Here is a 15,998-nt window from a genome sequence, read left to right as displayed (position 1 = left end):
ATGTTTTCAAACTAGCATATAATTAAAGATTGTTTTATAAAATTCTTTTTAATGATAAACATAACGTATATGTCATAGGGTTGGGGTTTCCCCTTCTCCTGCCTCAAGGAGCCTAAAGCATATCAAAATGTAAGTAAATAAGGAGGGCCTTTTAAAAGCAATTTAAATGGTGCTAAAAAAAGAGATAGAGGCTTTCTTTTGTTTTGAAGCATGATTGTAAATGGGATATGTCAAGAGAAGGTCTGGTTGAACAGTTCGAAGGTTCACCTTATCTCGTAGATAACCCAGCCTGGGCCAGACCCTAATTGGGGCTCTTCCCATCCTATCCCACCCCACCTCTCTTATGTCTGGAGATGTAGAAGAGGAAAGAGATGGGAAAAACTGCTTTGAAAACAAAGAAGAGTATAAATAGTCTTGACCTGGTATAGTTGGCAAGCAAAGGGGGATAAATAGACTTCGAGATTTAAAGGAGAGGAAAAGAATGAGAAATTCAAAAGTGGATTGTTTGTCCTACTGAAGAGAAGTTAGCCATTTGAAATGGCTTACAGACTCTAAACTGAAGCCCCCTCTTCCTACCAGGCCTACAGAGAAGCTCCCAAACAGTTGAGTAACTTAGAGGCACGCCTCCCAAATACTCCCTGGGTCCTCGAGTAGGAACATAAAGTAAAGGACTGTTCTTCCGGACTTCTTTTGCTTTATTTATTTGTTGTTTATTGTGTATGTATATATTTATTTAGGGACCTCCACTCTCTTTCACTATTAAATGTGTAACATAGGTTTACATTATAAGGACAAGTCGTGACTTGTTTTCTTTTGGCTAATGAGTCACCACTTAATTCTTTAAGTTAATTATGTAAAAAAGCATGATTTGTTGAAATGGATTTTATAATGACATATTATGTTATGCTTGATTTAAAATACTGACTAAAATTTGATTATATGCTGTGACCTAAAAATGGATAGCAAAGGCTTTTATGATTGATGTGGGAATTCTTGCATTTGTATTAAAAATTAACTCCTTTATATTTTGTGCATGGGTGTGTGTGTGTGTATGTGTGTGTGTGTGTGTGTGTTTTGCATATTAATAATGAGATAGAAAGAAAGGTTTAGGCTGTTATGTGCAATCTTTTTCTCTGCAAATAACTCAATGCTGGTGAGTGGTTATTCTCAATAAGTAAGGGATCAAAATGAATTTAATATCACAATATTTTTCTTGTACAAACATTAGCTTTTGCTGCATTATAGATATTTGATGGCTAGATGAGTGCAAATTATGCATCTGAGAAAACTTAAAAATGATTTAAAACTGTCATGGGACATGGTGGGAAGTTGTTCTCAGTTGAGTAAGAAAGCAATAGAATGACTGTCATGGTCATACCTGGCATTCATCAGTCATCATTTGTACACATCTGATAGGGCTTGGAGGCCTTCAGACAGTACTGTTCTTACGCAGTTGTTTTGCTTATTGATTTAGGAAAAATAATCAAAACAGGAATCGCAGCTGTCTTTAAGGACGTGAAACCCCCAGAATGACTTCATGAAAGAGAAAATGATGAGCCAGAAAAATTTGTCAACGTGATAGTTGTAAGAAGCTAAAGGCCTGGCACTCTAGGAGACTGATGATGCTTTATCAGTCATGAGAAATAAAATTTCAGTTACTTAATGCTTATAGCAGGCAGGTAAAAGAAGTATCAACCAAAGCACTTTACACTTGCATTCTAAGTTTGAGCACCACTTTACATGGATTTTTTTAAAATTTAACTTTCCCAAGGACACCCACAGGAAATTCTTGTTATCTTTTATTAATTTCATTTTATGATAAGGAAACCAAGGTTAAAAAGGGTAATACATTGCTCAAGGTCATATTGCTAGTGAGTGCAGGAGACAGCTTTCAAAGCCAGGTGTTACAACTCTAGAATACGAGCTCTATACATACTCCAAATGTCATTTAATATGGAAATAGAACGTCAGTTTTTATTGAGTGCATTATATGTCCTGCAAAGGGCATGGGGCAAGTTCCAGTGTGTCACTTGGTGCAGGTGGCACTAATGAGTGGAAAGTCAGCAGTTTTGACACTCCTCTTATTTTTCTAGTATTCTCTGCTTGGCCTGTGCTTCTGCAGGGGAACTCTACTTCTCATTGCTCTACCTTTTAATTGGGACAGAGTATAAGATGCTTGGTAAAATAGGAGAAAAATGGCTGTTTAAGGCATGTTGGGAATTGTCAGTTGCCAAGCACCTAGAGGCTGTTGGGAGTATCTCTCCCATGAGAAGTCAAGTTCTGGTGCAGTTCCTCCAACTGGGAAAAGGGAAAGCCATTGGTTTTGACTAGCCCATTGCCTACAGTTTTAGTTTCCTAGGGTACTGCAGCAAAGCAACACAAACTGGGTGGCTTAAAACCACAACAATTTAGTCTCTCACAGTTCTGGAGGCTGGAGGTTCCAAATCGAGGCATTTTCAAATGATGCTTCCTCCGACGCTGTGGGCAGAATCCTTCCTTGCCTTTTCCTGGCTTGTAGGGTGTCAACAGTCGGTGACATTCCTTGGTTTGCAGCTGCATCCTTCCAGTCTCTGCCTCTGTTGGCACTGAGAGTCTCCCTATGTATCTCTGTCTTCACATGGCATTTTTCTCTTTTTATAAGATCACTAGTCATATTGGATTAGGGACTACTCTGATGACTTCATCTTAATTTGATTATATCAGCAAAGAACTTATTTCTGAATGAGATCACATTCACAGGCACTAGACACTGTCACTTTAACGTATCTTTGTAGGGGACACTATTCAACCTGCTTGGCAACCCAGGAAGAGCTCCTAGGGTTCTGCACCAGATAATTGTCTTTGTCTCCATGTTAACACAGAATGGTAACCTGCTAAGAAAACTATCCCATAATTAAGACAATGTTATTAGTTAAATAAATCTTTCAGCTAAAAAAGAAAATGTTCAGTTAATTTCTTCTTGAGGGCTATGCTTTCCTTTTAGGGTAGGAAAAAGGAGGAAAAAAGATAATCAGAATTCTCATCTTCTTATAAGCTTAGACCAGGTTGGTTAAGTGCCTGAGTTCAGAAAAGTTCTATATCTATGAGAACACAATGCTGGAACTGTGGAGTTAAAATTCTTGTTCTTAGCGTAACCATGGACATTGATCTTGATGGTACTACTGAAAAGTTTCCTCCTTATTTTTAAGCTTTTACCAAGTCTCTGCAGTGTGCAGGAGTTCCAACAGAACAAGTAAGATACTGTCCATCTTCAAATGACACTCACCCTTGTTTTCCCTTTAGAGGTAGAAAAATACCAGCAAAAATGATCTTTGCCTTTGGGCAAAAATAATTTAAAAGGATGTAGTGTACCAAATCAAAGAAAGGTAAACGATAAACAGAGAATGAGAAAGAAAGAGAGAAATTCTAGCAAATAGTAACATTGCTGTTGTATTCATATTAGTACAGTTTATTCTGTTTCTTAGAGAGGCACTGATGATATATTTTTTGTTTTATTATTTTTTAGTACTTTTTTTTAAACACTTGAGTTCATTTTTGCTTCTAATCCCATTTCAAAGCAAGGCATAATGGTCTTTGTCTTTGACTCAGATTCATAAACTTGCAGATCAAATTTACAATCCAGAATTGATGGTTTAAAGGCTGAGATGACTGCACTGATGTGGAAGGTTGTTTGCTAAACCACTTGAGATTGTTCCACATTTCATGATCACATTGTCTAAAATTCAGAGGAAATTCTAGTACATTATCAGGTAAGGTAATGCAATCTGATAGATGTAAATGAGACTGAGTAGACAACCCGTCTCTGTTAAGGCTTGTAGAGGGTATATTATACAAATTGATGAAAAAAATTCAAAGTTGCTTAGTAAGCCTAGAAGAACCTCTGCCTGTGTTTATTTTGGCATTTTTCAACACATTAATAAATAGTCACATAATCATGTATTTGAACAGATTTTAATCTCCATGAATGAGTCACAGATCTGACTCTTGATGTTCCTTGATGCATTCCAGTGATGATCTACCATGAAACAACCAGGGAAAGGAAAAAGGCAAGGTTTAAAAAGTTCTCAAGTGGCAAGGATAATCCATCATATTTGACCTAAGTCTTCAAATTGCTATTAGTCTAATTCTATAGAAATACAAATGGAAGAGTTTTTCTAAACAAGCAGAGTCGATCCCATTTTAACCACTCCATCACTGACTGCTGGTGAGTACTAAAGGGGCTTGCTGGTTTAATCATCAGCTAATCCCATTTTGCTGATTCACTCTCCTTAGTTGAACTTGCACTGTTTTTTGAGTCCTAGCTGATTTCATGATTTAGTTTTGGGCATTGCTATGTAACTCTTACTAAAACAGTGTTTTCAGACATCATCCATTGTTTTCTAAGAATCTTGTTACTTACAGGACAAAGTTCAAATGTCTTCACTTTGTACTCAAGGCCCTATGCAACATATCCCTTCATTTGTGCCTGAAGCTTCAGTGAAACCAGTCCAGCTTTCTATGGACAGGCCCCAGGACTTCTCACAGCCTTTTGCATATGCTGTTTATTCTGTGTGAAATCATCTGCAGTTAATTTAAGTGCTACCTGTCCCTCAAGTGTCACCTCCTTCATGTAAGAGCTATCCGTGAAATCTAGCTGTGTGATTATCTAATGAAAGTAATTTATTTGAAAAAGGCATAGATGTATTTTACAAGTTTTTCTTTCCTTGACAAGTATCAAAGACCAGCATTAAAATCTTTTGACTCAAAAGGTATCAAGGGTAATGAGGTAACATTATGTTGGTCAGTAGGGTAACCCAGAAGAATGTTTCTGATTGAATTAACGTGTCATTAGTCTAGCGGACAGCAGCTAGACCTCCTTAGGAGGAAGAAAACCAACAACAACAAATTTCCTCCGCTGTAGCAATTCTGATACAACTGCTTAGGGTAGACTATTCAATGCTAGTGAGCAGCTGGTTTTTTTCCTCTCTAAGATAGAAGTCAAGGAGTCAGGGACATTTTTCAAGGTTGTAGTCTTGGACTGCTGCAGTAATAGTATATTCATTTCAAAAAGGATAATATTACTCTGAATTTTCTATAGATACATAATTCTAAAGCCTGAAAAGTCTCATTTTTTAAAAAAGTTTGGGCTTTGGTGTTCTCTCCAATGCTTTAATTCAACTTCAAGGTTGATCTCTTGAGGACATTTGAAATAATGGCTTCAGTGGGAAGCCATACTCTCTACCTAGCCATTGCCAGCAAATTCACTTTCCATCTTAAATCCTGTTAAGCCTGCAGTTTTATAGACACCTCTTATTACTGCTTTTGTCCAAAGTATGAAAACAATGGTTTCTGTTGTAATTTGGAGGCTTCAAAATGGTTCTCTCATTCAACTTTGATTGCAGCCCACAGGCAGAGAACAGATTTAAAGCTGTGTTCTCTAATTTCAGTTCTGGGACTTGATAGTTGTTGTCTAAGTTTATTTCTCTCTCATAGATTTTGCTAAAAGGAACAGGAAAAAGCCAAGAAATTGATCATTATGAATATGCCATTCTCCCTAACACTGGAACCTCTGTTAGTAGTACATGGACATTCTTCCAAAAAGCAGAGTATTGACCTAATATTCTGCTACTCCATTATAGAGGTCATCAGCTATTGAGCTCGCCCCTGCTAAGCCATGACACTTTTTCTTTTCCACTTTTATTTTAGATTCAGAGGGTACAGGTATAGTATTGTTACTTGGGCATATTGCATGATGTTGAGGTTTGGGATATGAATGATCCCATTGCCCTGGTACTGAGTGTAGTACACGATAGTTTTTCAACTCTTGCCCCCCTCACCACCTCCCCATTCTAACAGTCCCTAGTTTCTATTGTTGCCATGTTTTTGTCCATGACTACTACGTTGATCTTTTTGTTTAGCTCCCACTTATAAGTGAGAACTTGCTGTTTTGGTTTTCTGTTCTTGTGTTAATTTGCTTAACATAAAGGCCTTTAGCTGCATCCATGTTCTTGCAAAGGATATGATTTTATTCTTCTTTTTTTAATGACTATAGTATTCCCTGTTATATATGTACATTTTCTTTATTGAATCCACCATAGATGGGCACCTTTTATTTGCTATTGTGAATAGTGCTGTAATGATCATATGAGTGCATATGTCCTTTTGGTAGAATGATTTACTTTTTTTTTTGGATATATACCCAGTACTGGGATTTCTGGGTCAAATGGCCATTCTAAGTTCTTTGAGAAATTTTCAAACCATGGCTGAACTGATTTATGTCCCCACCAATAGTGTATAAATATTCCCTTTACTTCTGTCCTTGCTAGCAACTGTTTTCTTTGTTTTTACTTTTAGTTCAGGGGTACATGTGCAAGTTTGTTATATAGGTAAATTATGTGTTATGGGGGTTTTGTGCACAGATTGCATCCCCACCCAGTTAATAAGCTTAGTACCTGATAGGTAGGTTTTCAGTCCTCACTCTCCTCACTCCCTCTACCCTAAGATAGACCCTGGTGTCTGCTGTTCCCTTCTCACATGTATACAATATTTAGCTCCTACTTATAAGTGAGGACATGTGGTATTTGGTTTTCTGTTTCTATGTTAGTTTACTTAGGATAGTGGCCTCCCACCCCAATGTTGCTGCAAAAGACATGATTTCATTCTTTCTCTATAGCTGTGCAGTGTTCCATGCTGTATATGTATCAAATTTTCTTTATCCAGTCCACCATTGATGGTCATTTAGGTTGATTCTATGTCTTTGCTATTGTGAATAGTACTATAATAAACATACATGTGCATGTGTCTTTATAGTAGAATGACTTACTATGGCTCTAGATTCACTAATAAGATTGCTAGGTTGAGTGGTAATTCAGCTTTGAGTTCTATGAGAAATTGCCCAACTGATTTCCACAATGGTTGAAATAATTCACAGTCCCACCAGCAGTGTATAAGCACACCGTTTTCTCTGCAATCTCACCAACATGGGTTATTTTTTGACTTTTTAAGAATGGCCTGGCTGATGTGAGATAGTATCTCACTGTGGTTTTGATTTGCATTTCTCTAATGATTAGTGATGTTGAGCATTTTTTCACATGCTTGTTGGTTGCATGTATGTCTTCTTTTCAAAAACATCTATTCATTTTCTTTACTCACGTTTTAAATGGGATTGTTCATTTTTTGCTTGTTGATTTAAGTTCATTATAGATTCTGGATAGTGCATTGTTCGTAGATATTTTCTCCCATTCTGTAGGTTGTCTGTTTCCTCTGTTGATAGTTTCTTTTGCTGTGCAGAAGCTCTTTAGTTTAATTAGGTCCCACTTATCAATTGTTTTGGTTTTGTTGCAGTTGCTTTTGGCATCTTTGTCATGACATCTTTACCAGGTCCTATGTCCGAATGATATTTCCTAGATTATCGCCCAGTGTTTTTTTTTTTTTTTTTTTTTTTTTTTTACATTTAAGTGTTTAATCTATTTTGAGCTAATTTTTGTATATAATGTAAGGAAGTAGTCAGCCATCTTGACCACTTCTTATTTTTTGACTTTTTAATAATAGCCATTCTGACTGGTGTGAGATGGTATCTCATTGTGGGTTTGATTTGCATTTATCTGATGATTACTGGTGTGCAGCATCTTTTTTAAGTTTGTTGCGCACTTGCATGTCTTCTTTTGAGAAGCATTTGTTCATGTCTTTTGCTCATTAAAATTTTTTTTTCTGTTTTGTGCTTGTTTAATTGTTTAAGTTCCTTATAAATTGGATATTAGATCTTCATTGGATACATAGTTTGCTAATATTTCCTCCCATTCCATAGGTTGTCTGTTTATTCTGTTAATAGCTTTTTTTGCTATAAAGAAATCCTTTAGTTGAATTAGGTTCCACTTGTCAATTTTTGTTTTTGTTGCTTTTGATTACTGACTCATAAATTCTTTTCCAAGGATGATGTCCAGGTGGTGTTTCTTAATTTTCTTTTTTCTAGAATCTTATAGTTTGAGGTCTTGCATTTAAACCTTTAATTTATCTTGAGTTAATTTTTGTGTATGGTGAAAGGATGGGGTCCAGTTTTTTTTTCTTCTGTATATGGCTAACCAGCTATTCCAGAACCATTTGTTGAATAGGGAGTCCTTTCCCCATTACTTATTTTTGTTGACTTTGTTGAAGATCAGATGGCAGTAGGTGTGTGGCTTTATTTCTGGATTCTCTGTCCTGTTTCACTGATCTATGTGCCTGCTTTTATACCAGTACCATGCTGTTTTGGTTATTGTAGACTTATAGTATAGTTTGAAGCCAGTTATTGTGATGCCTCCAGCTTTATGCTTTTTACTTTGAATTGCTTTAGCTATTCATGCTTTATTTAGATTTTATATTCATGTGAGAATCAGTTTTTCTAGTTCTGTGAAAAATAATGTTGGCAGTTTAATAGGAATAGCATTGAATTTGTAGATTGCTTCAGGCTGTATGACCATTTTAACACTATCGATCCTTCTTGTCCATGAGCATGGAATATTTTTCTATTTGTTTGTATCGAATTGATTGGCTTGCATATATTGAGACAACCTTGCATCCCAGGTAAGAAGTCTACATGATTGTGGTGAATTAATGTTTTTGATGTGCTGTTAAATTCTGTTTACCAGTATTTTGTTGAGGATTTTTGTGTCTATGTTCATTGGGGACATTGGCCTGTAGTTTTGGGGCAAATACTCTTATTTTTAGGAGATGCATGGTGAAGTAGAGGTAAATAATGATGCTTATAATTTATTTTGAAGCAGCAGAGTAAAAGTTAAATACTGTAAAATGGTCTATCGATCTATCAGCTATCTATCAGTCTATAAAATGGTCTATCTACTATCTATCTCACTGAGAATTAGAGGAAGAAAATATAGCAAATTGTTAAGAGTTGATTAATTTAGGTGAAGGGTATATGGGTGATTATTGGCTTATTCTTTCAACTTTTACATACCTTTGAAAATAGCTGTAATCTAAGGTTTAGGAAATATTAGCAGGTTGACAGAAAGCAGGAAACTATTAAAAATGCTGAATTCACTCAGAATTTTCTGTGAAATGACTAGGTTTAACTGCTGTGCTTTTTACCCCTAAGAACTGATCATGCCATAATATCCTCTATATTTTGTCACTAAATTTTCTGTTCCCCCAGCTGGGAATGAGCTTTGTGGAGCAATGATTTTGGTCTTCAGTTACTGATATCCCCCAGTTCCTTGAATGATACCTGGCACTGCTAGATGCTCAAGAAAAATATCTATTGAATAAAATACAAAGAAAAGAAAATACAGGCAAGAAAATAAACTGGAATTAATGCAAGGCTCTTTTTTTCTCTGAATCTTTTCTTTAATCTTTAATAAGTCAAAATGATATAATTGGGCCATGAGTTGAACACTTCTACCCCTTATTCTGGGTACTTCTCCAGTATTATTTCTCTGATTTTTAAAATGTAAAGTATCTAATATTTTACTTTTAAATATAAACATAAAATTATACATATTAAAAACATTATTTAGTCATAGAACATGTAAGGAAAGCCAGCAATCCATTGTCCATTGCCACCTCTAAGAAGGAGCAATAATTTTTAACTCTTTTATTTGCTTTATTTCCAGTGGTTTTATTCTTATTTCAAGGATATGCCTATGCTATTATATCCTTATTTTTCAAATTGAGAGAGATCACTTGTTGACTTCTTGTTTTGATTGGTAAAGATTTATCTGTTTAGAGAGACCTTCCTCCCCTCCCCTAGCCTTCCATATATATACATATATATCACTTAAAGTAGGTATATATGTATATCTACTTTAGGATATATCTACTTTAAGTTATCAAAAATCAATATTTTCTTGAATACTTTTAAAATTTAAAAGTTAAAAGTTTTCCTAGTTTTTTTTCCTAGTGTTTCTAAGTGTTTCTTCTTATTTTGTCCAATTTCGATCCATGTACCTTTAACATTTTCTAAATTTTCTACATTTTGTATACTGTTTAACTTCCTCTCCTTTTTTCCCTGAAGGCCTGGGAGTCATGTTTTCTTTTGCTCTTAATTGTTGGCCTGATTGTTCTCCAGACCTGTTGTTCAGCTTCTATTTGGGGATTTCCCTTAGCCATTTTGTTAGGTTGAATCATTTCAAGTTTTCTTACCTTTCTCTTTATGATTAGCTCTATTATTTTCTTGAAGTATACTGTTAAGTAAAATCCTCAGAAATTCTTAAATTCATCTAAGGATAATTTATTTAAATCTGTGCATTTGCAAATATGTGTTTATTTCATCTTAAATTTGACTGATAATTTTTCAGGGTAAAATATTAATTGTCGAAAATCATTTTCTCTCATATTTTTGAAGGTTCTGCATGTCTGTCCTCTAGCAACATCCAGGGTTACTGATGGGAAACCCCAAGTTATTATCATTCTTTGTTAAGTAACCTATATTTTCTCATTTGTTGTATTCAAATTTGGCATTGCAAGATTTCTAATAATGTGCCACAGGTCTTTCTTTTTAACTTGTTTTTTTTTTAGTCAGTATTTTGGAGACTCAGTAGGAATTTTCAATCTAGTGACTTTGATATCTCTGAGAATTTCCCTAGTATTATTTCTCTGACAATTTGCATCTTCCAATTTTTTTTGCTTTGGATATTCCTTTTAGCTGGGAGAATCAACATTCCATCCTTGTTTTATAGAGCCATATATTTTGACTACCTCCAAAGATTTAATCTGTGGTCTTGGAGAGCATCTTCACTTCCGAGCCTCTCAATTTCCCTTGAGAAGGTGCCCTCTTGAGGAAGGATACCTGGCTCCCAGGATTTTATAGCTAGCATGTAGAAGGTAAGGGGGAACACCAACGTTTCACATACAGACTTTTAACCAAAGCCCCTGCTACAGCCTTGTGCCTCAACTCTATCCTATTTTGAATCTGGCTGACCATTCACAAGATCTGATGAGAAAAATTGTTCCTCTGTAAGCAATTTTGTTCATGTTTTTCTCCATTTCGATTAATCAATTTCCAGAACCTTCCAACTGCTTTCCTTCTTCCAAATATATATTTTTGCCAGTGTCCACTTGCTTGTCTTTATTGCCTTTCTTTATTTCTTGTCTTTTATTGCTCTTTTTTATTTATTACAAATTTAGTGGAATCTTATACATATATTTTGAGCTTTAGTTCTATGTTACGTTATTTATTTTGTTGTTCAATTTGTTTCAGCTGTGGCCACTGGAAGTGTTTTCATGTTGGCTGCTATGTCGAAGATCAGGCATTGGGTGTGCTAATTATTACTAGGGTGTCTTTGCTGCTAGGCCTTCTCTGAGGACAGAACTAGGAAATATAAATAGGCACTAACACTCATATGTATATAGATTTGTGTACACATATTTATAATTGTTATTATATCTATCCATTTTTTTTCTTGATTAGAATAGTGTTTAAGATCAACTTCTGAGAAATCACATTTATATAAAAGAAATGAAATATGCCAGAAGTCCAAAACAGATCCAGCTTACATTATTGCACTTGGATGAAATATGCTATTTAGAGTGGCATAATATTCAGACCAGGACAAGAAGAGAAGGAGACAAATAGGACTACACCTCCAGGTAGTATTTATTCCTGATTCCAATCTCTCCTGCGACCTAAACAATATTTAGCCTATTGGAAACATTCAGCAAGCTCATTACAAAAATGACTATAGTATATTCAACATATTTGAGTTGCACTCATACTCTGTTCTAGTCATGTGTAAGTTTAATGTATAGCTCTACCCCATGTAACAGGACATGTATGACACCAGAACCTTTCTGTGCCCAAGGTCATAGACAGGAGGGGAAGGGAGTGAATTTCTACTTTATGCATATTTTAGGGAACAATACTGTGGCTATCATTTACTCTTTGGAGCATTCTTGATTTTGGTCATTTATAATTAGAACATGAGAAAAAGTGATGGTGAATACAAATGAATACTAACCAAATTCCTAGGCTGCTACTAGAAAATAAAATAAAATTTTAAAAAAGTCCCTTGCTGGTAATCCAAGCACTTTGGAGGCCAAGGTGGGAGGATCACCTGAGGTAGGGAGTTCATGACCAGCCTGACCAACATGGTAAAACCTTGTCTTTAAAAAAATATATAAATATAAATATAAATATAAATATAAATATATATATATATATATATAATGAGCACTCTGGGAAGAGAGGAGAAGATGGCCCTATAGGAGCAACTCAGGATTGCAGCTCCCAGTGAAAGCGCAGAGGGTGAGTGGATGCCGCATTTCCAGACGGATCTTTATTGCCCACAGACCAGGAGACTCCCAGGTGTAGGAGCCCCACAGGCCACCAGCATGGCTGTTTGGGCTGGCGTGGCTGTTTGGGCCGACACAGCTGTTTTGGCTGGCGCTGCAGAGCAGCGGCACTCCGTACAAAATACGCTGGTCTGGTGGCCCTGTTAAACTGGCAATTTGAGATTTGGGAAGGCAGATTAGCACATTCATCTGATTAAATGGAACTTAAACAGTAAGCCAGGCCAGGAGAGTCCTGGGCAGTGACGTTGTTTCAGCCGGTGTAGTGGGTTGCCACACAGGATATCACAAAGATCCTGGCGCCCTTTCAGCAGGCAACTGGAACACCGGGGAGAGAGTCAACCGTTCAACTTAAAAAAAAAAGGGCTCTGAGGCAGGGAGCCAGGTGATCAGGCTCAGCAGTTCCCACCCCCACAAAAACAAACAAAATGGCAATTGGAAACACTCGGGGTTGAGAGTTTCACAGCAAGCACAGCTGAACCCAGGATGGTGCAGTTTTGTGGGGGAGGGGCACCACCATTACCGAGGCACTCCACCCCTACAGAGGTAGTCTGTCATTGCTGACACAGCCTGCCATTGCTGAGGCAAGCTGCCATAACAGAGGGAGTCTGCCATTACAGAGGCACTTCTAACAACACCCATATAAACAGGACTACAGGGAATTACACACGGCAGCAGGGCAGAGCCCACGGGAACAGGGCAGAGCCCACAATAGCAGGGCAGAGCCCATGGTAACAGGGCGAAGCCGAAGGCAGCAGGGTGGAGCCCAGAGCAGCTCAGAATAGCCTCTGCAAGCAGGCAGTGATTAGACTGCCTCCTTGCTGGGCAGGACAGTGCAACGATACTCATAAATAAAGCCCTAACTCCGTGAGACAGAGCCCCTGAGGAAAAAAAGGGGCTTTATGAGTTCTGCTGCAGCAGACTTAAATGTACCTGAATGAACAACAGAGCTCACAGCTCAGCACTTGAGCTCCCATAAAGTACAGACTGTCTCCTCAAGCAGCTCCCTGACTCCCGTATATTTAAAGAGTCACCTCACAAAGGACTGATCAGACTGACATTTGGCAGGCATCATTCTGGAACAAAGATAGCAGAAGAAGAAACTGGTAGCATACCTCACTGTTCCGCAGCTGCTACAGGTGTTCCCCAGGCAAGCAGGGCCTGGAGTGGACCTCAGCAGTCCTATAGCAGAGGGGCTAGACAGTTAGAAGGAAAACTAAGAAACAGAAATACTTCATCATCAACAATCTGGATGTCCACTCAGAGACGTAATCAGAAAGTCAGCAACTACTCAGATGACAGGCGGATAAATCCACAAAGATGGGAAGAAACCAGCGCAAAAAGGAGGAAAACACCTGAAACCAGAACACCTCACTTCCTACAAGAGATCACAACCCCTCACCAGAAAGGGAACAAAGCTGGACGAAGAATGAGTGTGATGAAATGCCAGAATCAGACTTCAGAAGGTGGGTAATGAGAAACTTCCGTGAGCTAAAAGAACACGTTCTAACTCAATGCAAAGAAACTAAGAACCTTGAAAAAAGATTAGAGGAAATGCTAACAAGAATGGACAACTTAGAGAGGAATATGAGTGAATTGATGGAGCCGAAAAACACAACACAAGAACTTCGCCAAGCATGCACAAGTCTCAACAGCTGAATTGACCAAGCAGAAGAAAGAGTATCAGAAGTCGAAGATCAACTAAATGAAATAAAATGAGAAGGCAAGATTAGAGAAAAAAGCACAAAAAGGAATGAACAAAGTCCCCAAGAAATGTGGGACTATGTGAAGAGACCTAATCTACATTTGATAGATGTACCTCAATGTGACGAAGAGAATGAATCCAAGCTGAAAAATACTCTTCAGGATATTATCCAGGAAAATTTCCCCAACCTAGCAAGGCAGGCCAATATTCAAGTCCAGGAAATACAGAGAACACCACAAAGATATTCCGCAAGAAGAGCAACCCCAAGGCACATAATCGTCAGATTCACCAGGGTTGAAATGAAGGAGAAAATGTGAAGGGCAGCCAGAGAGAAAGGTCGGGTCACCCACAAAGGGAAGCCCATTGGACTCACAGCAGATCTCTCGGCAGAAATCCTACAAGCCAGAGGAGAGTGGGGGCCAATATTCAACATCCTTAAAGAAAAGAACTTTCAACCCAGAATTTCATATCCAGCAAAACTGAGCTTCAGAAGTGAAGGAAAAATAAAATCCTTTGTGAACAAGCGAGTACTCAGAGATTTCGTCACAACCAGGCCTGCTTTATGAGAGCTCCTGAAAGAGGCACTACACATAGAAAGGATCAACCAGTACCAGACATTCCAAAAACATACCAAATGGGGAAGAGCCTCAACAAAATGAAGAATCTGCATCAACTAACAGGCAAAACAGCCAACCAGCATCAAAATGGCAGTATCAAATTCACACGTAAAAATATTAACCCTAAATGTAAATGGACTAAATGCACCAATCAAAAGACACAGACTGGAAAATTGGATAAAAGGCCAAAACCCATTAGTGTGCTGTATCCAGGAAGCCCACCTCACATGCAAGGTTACACAAAGGCTCAAAATAAAGGGATGGAGGAAGATTTACCAAGCAAATGGAGAGCAAAAAAAAGCAAAAGTTGCAATTCTCGTCTCTGATAAAATAGACTTTAAAGCAACAAAGATCAAAAGAGACAAAGAAGGTCATTACATAATGGTAAAAGGATCGATACAACAAGAAGAGCTAACAATCCTAAATATATATGGACCCAATACAGGAGCACCCAGATATATAAGGCAAGTTCTTAATGACTGACAAAGAGACTTAGACTCCCACACAATAATAGTGTGAGACTTTAACACTCCACTGGCAATATAAGGCAGATCAACCAGACAGAAAATTAACAAGGATATCCAGGACTTGAACTCATGCTGGAATAAGCAAACCTGATAGACATTTACAGAACTCTCCACCCCAAATCCACAGAATATACATTCTTCTCAGAAGCACATCAAACCAACTCTAAAATTGACCACATAATTAAATTACTCCTCAGCAAATGCAAAACAACTGATATCATAACAAACAGTCTCTCAGACCACAGTGCAATCAAGTTAGAACTCGGAATTCAGAAACTAACTCAGAACCGCACAGCGTCATGGAAACTGAACAGCTGGCTCTTGAATGTTGACTGGATAAACAATGAAATGAAGGCAGAAATAAAGAAGTTCTTCGAAACCAATGAGAATGAAGACACAACGTACCAGAATCTCTGGGACACTTTAAAGCACTCTCTAGAGGAAAATATATAACAATAAGTGACCACATGAGAAGAGTCGAGAGAGATGGAAACTTGACACCTATCATCAAATTTGAAAGAGCTACAGGAGCAAGATCAAAAAAAAATCAAAACCTAGCAGAAGACAAGAAATAGCTAAGATCAGAGCAGAACTGAAGGAGATAGAGACACAAAAAACCCTTGAAAAAATCCATAAATCCAAGAGCTGGTTTTTTGAAAAGATCAACAAAATAGACCACTAGCTGGACTGATAAAAAAGAAAAGAGAGAATAACCAAATAGATGCAATTAAAAACGATAAAGGGGAAATTACCACAGATTCCACAGAAATTCAAACCATCATCAGAGAATATTACAAACAACTCTATGCACATAAACTAGTAAACCTGGAAGAAATGGATAAATTCCTGGACTCCTGTGTCCTCCCAAGCCTAAACCAGGGGGAAGCCAAA

The 15,998-nt window shown here is 37.4% G+C and overlaps 1 protein-coding gene across 3 annotated transcripts in view; it reads left to right on the top strand.

The window, feature by feature from the left end:
- Positions 1-3,118: 3,118 nt before the first annotated feature.
- LOC118152909 (uncharacterized) overlaps positions 3,119-15,998 on the top strand; it is a 160,493-nt gene continuing 147,613 nt past the window's right edge. For 2 of the 3 annotated variants that reach the window (XM_078370727.1, XM_078370725.1), the window contains exons 1-2: positions 3,119-3,232; positions 4,009-4,204. The gene's annotated coding sequence lies outside the window, so the exon portion shown is untranslated. Of the gene's footprint in view, positions 3,233-3,551; positions 4,205-15,998 lie in introns of those variants that run through there. The other variant, XM_078370726.1, reaches the window with a different exon arrangement.

This window comes from Callithrix jacchus, chromosome 4, assembly GCF_049354715.1.
Source record: "Callithrix jacchus isolate 240 chromosome 4, calJac240_pri, whole genome shotgun sequence".
Taxonomy (NCBI): domain Eukaryota; kingdom Metazoa; phylum Chordata; class Mammalia; order Primates; family Cebidae; genus Callithrix; species Callithrix jacchus.
This window is presented reverse-complemented; position numbering and strand designations above follow the sequence as displayed.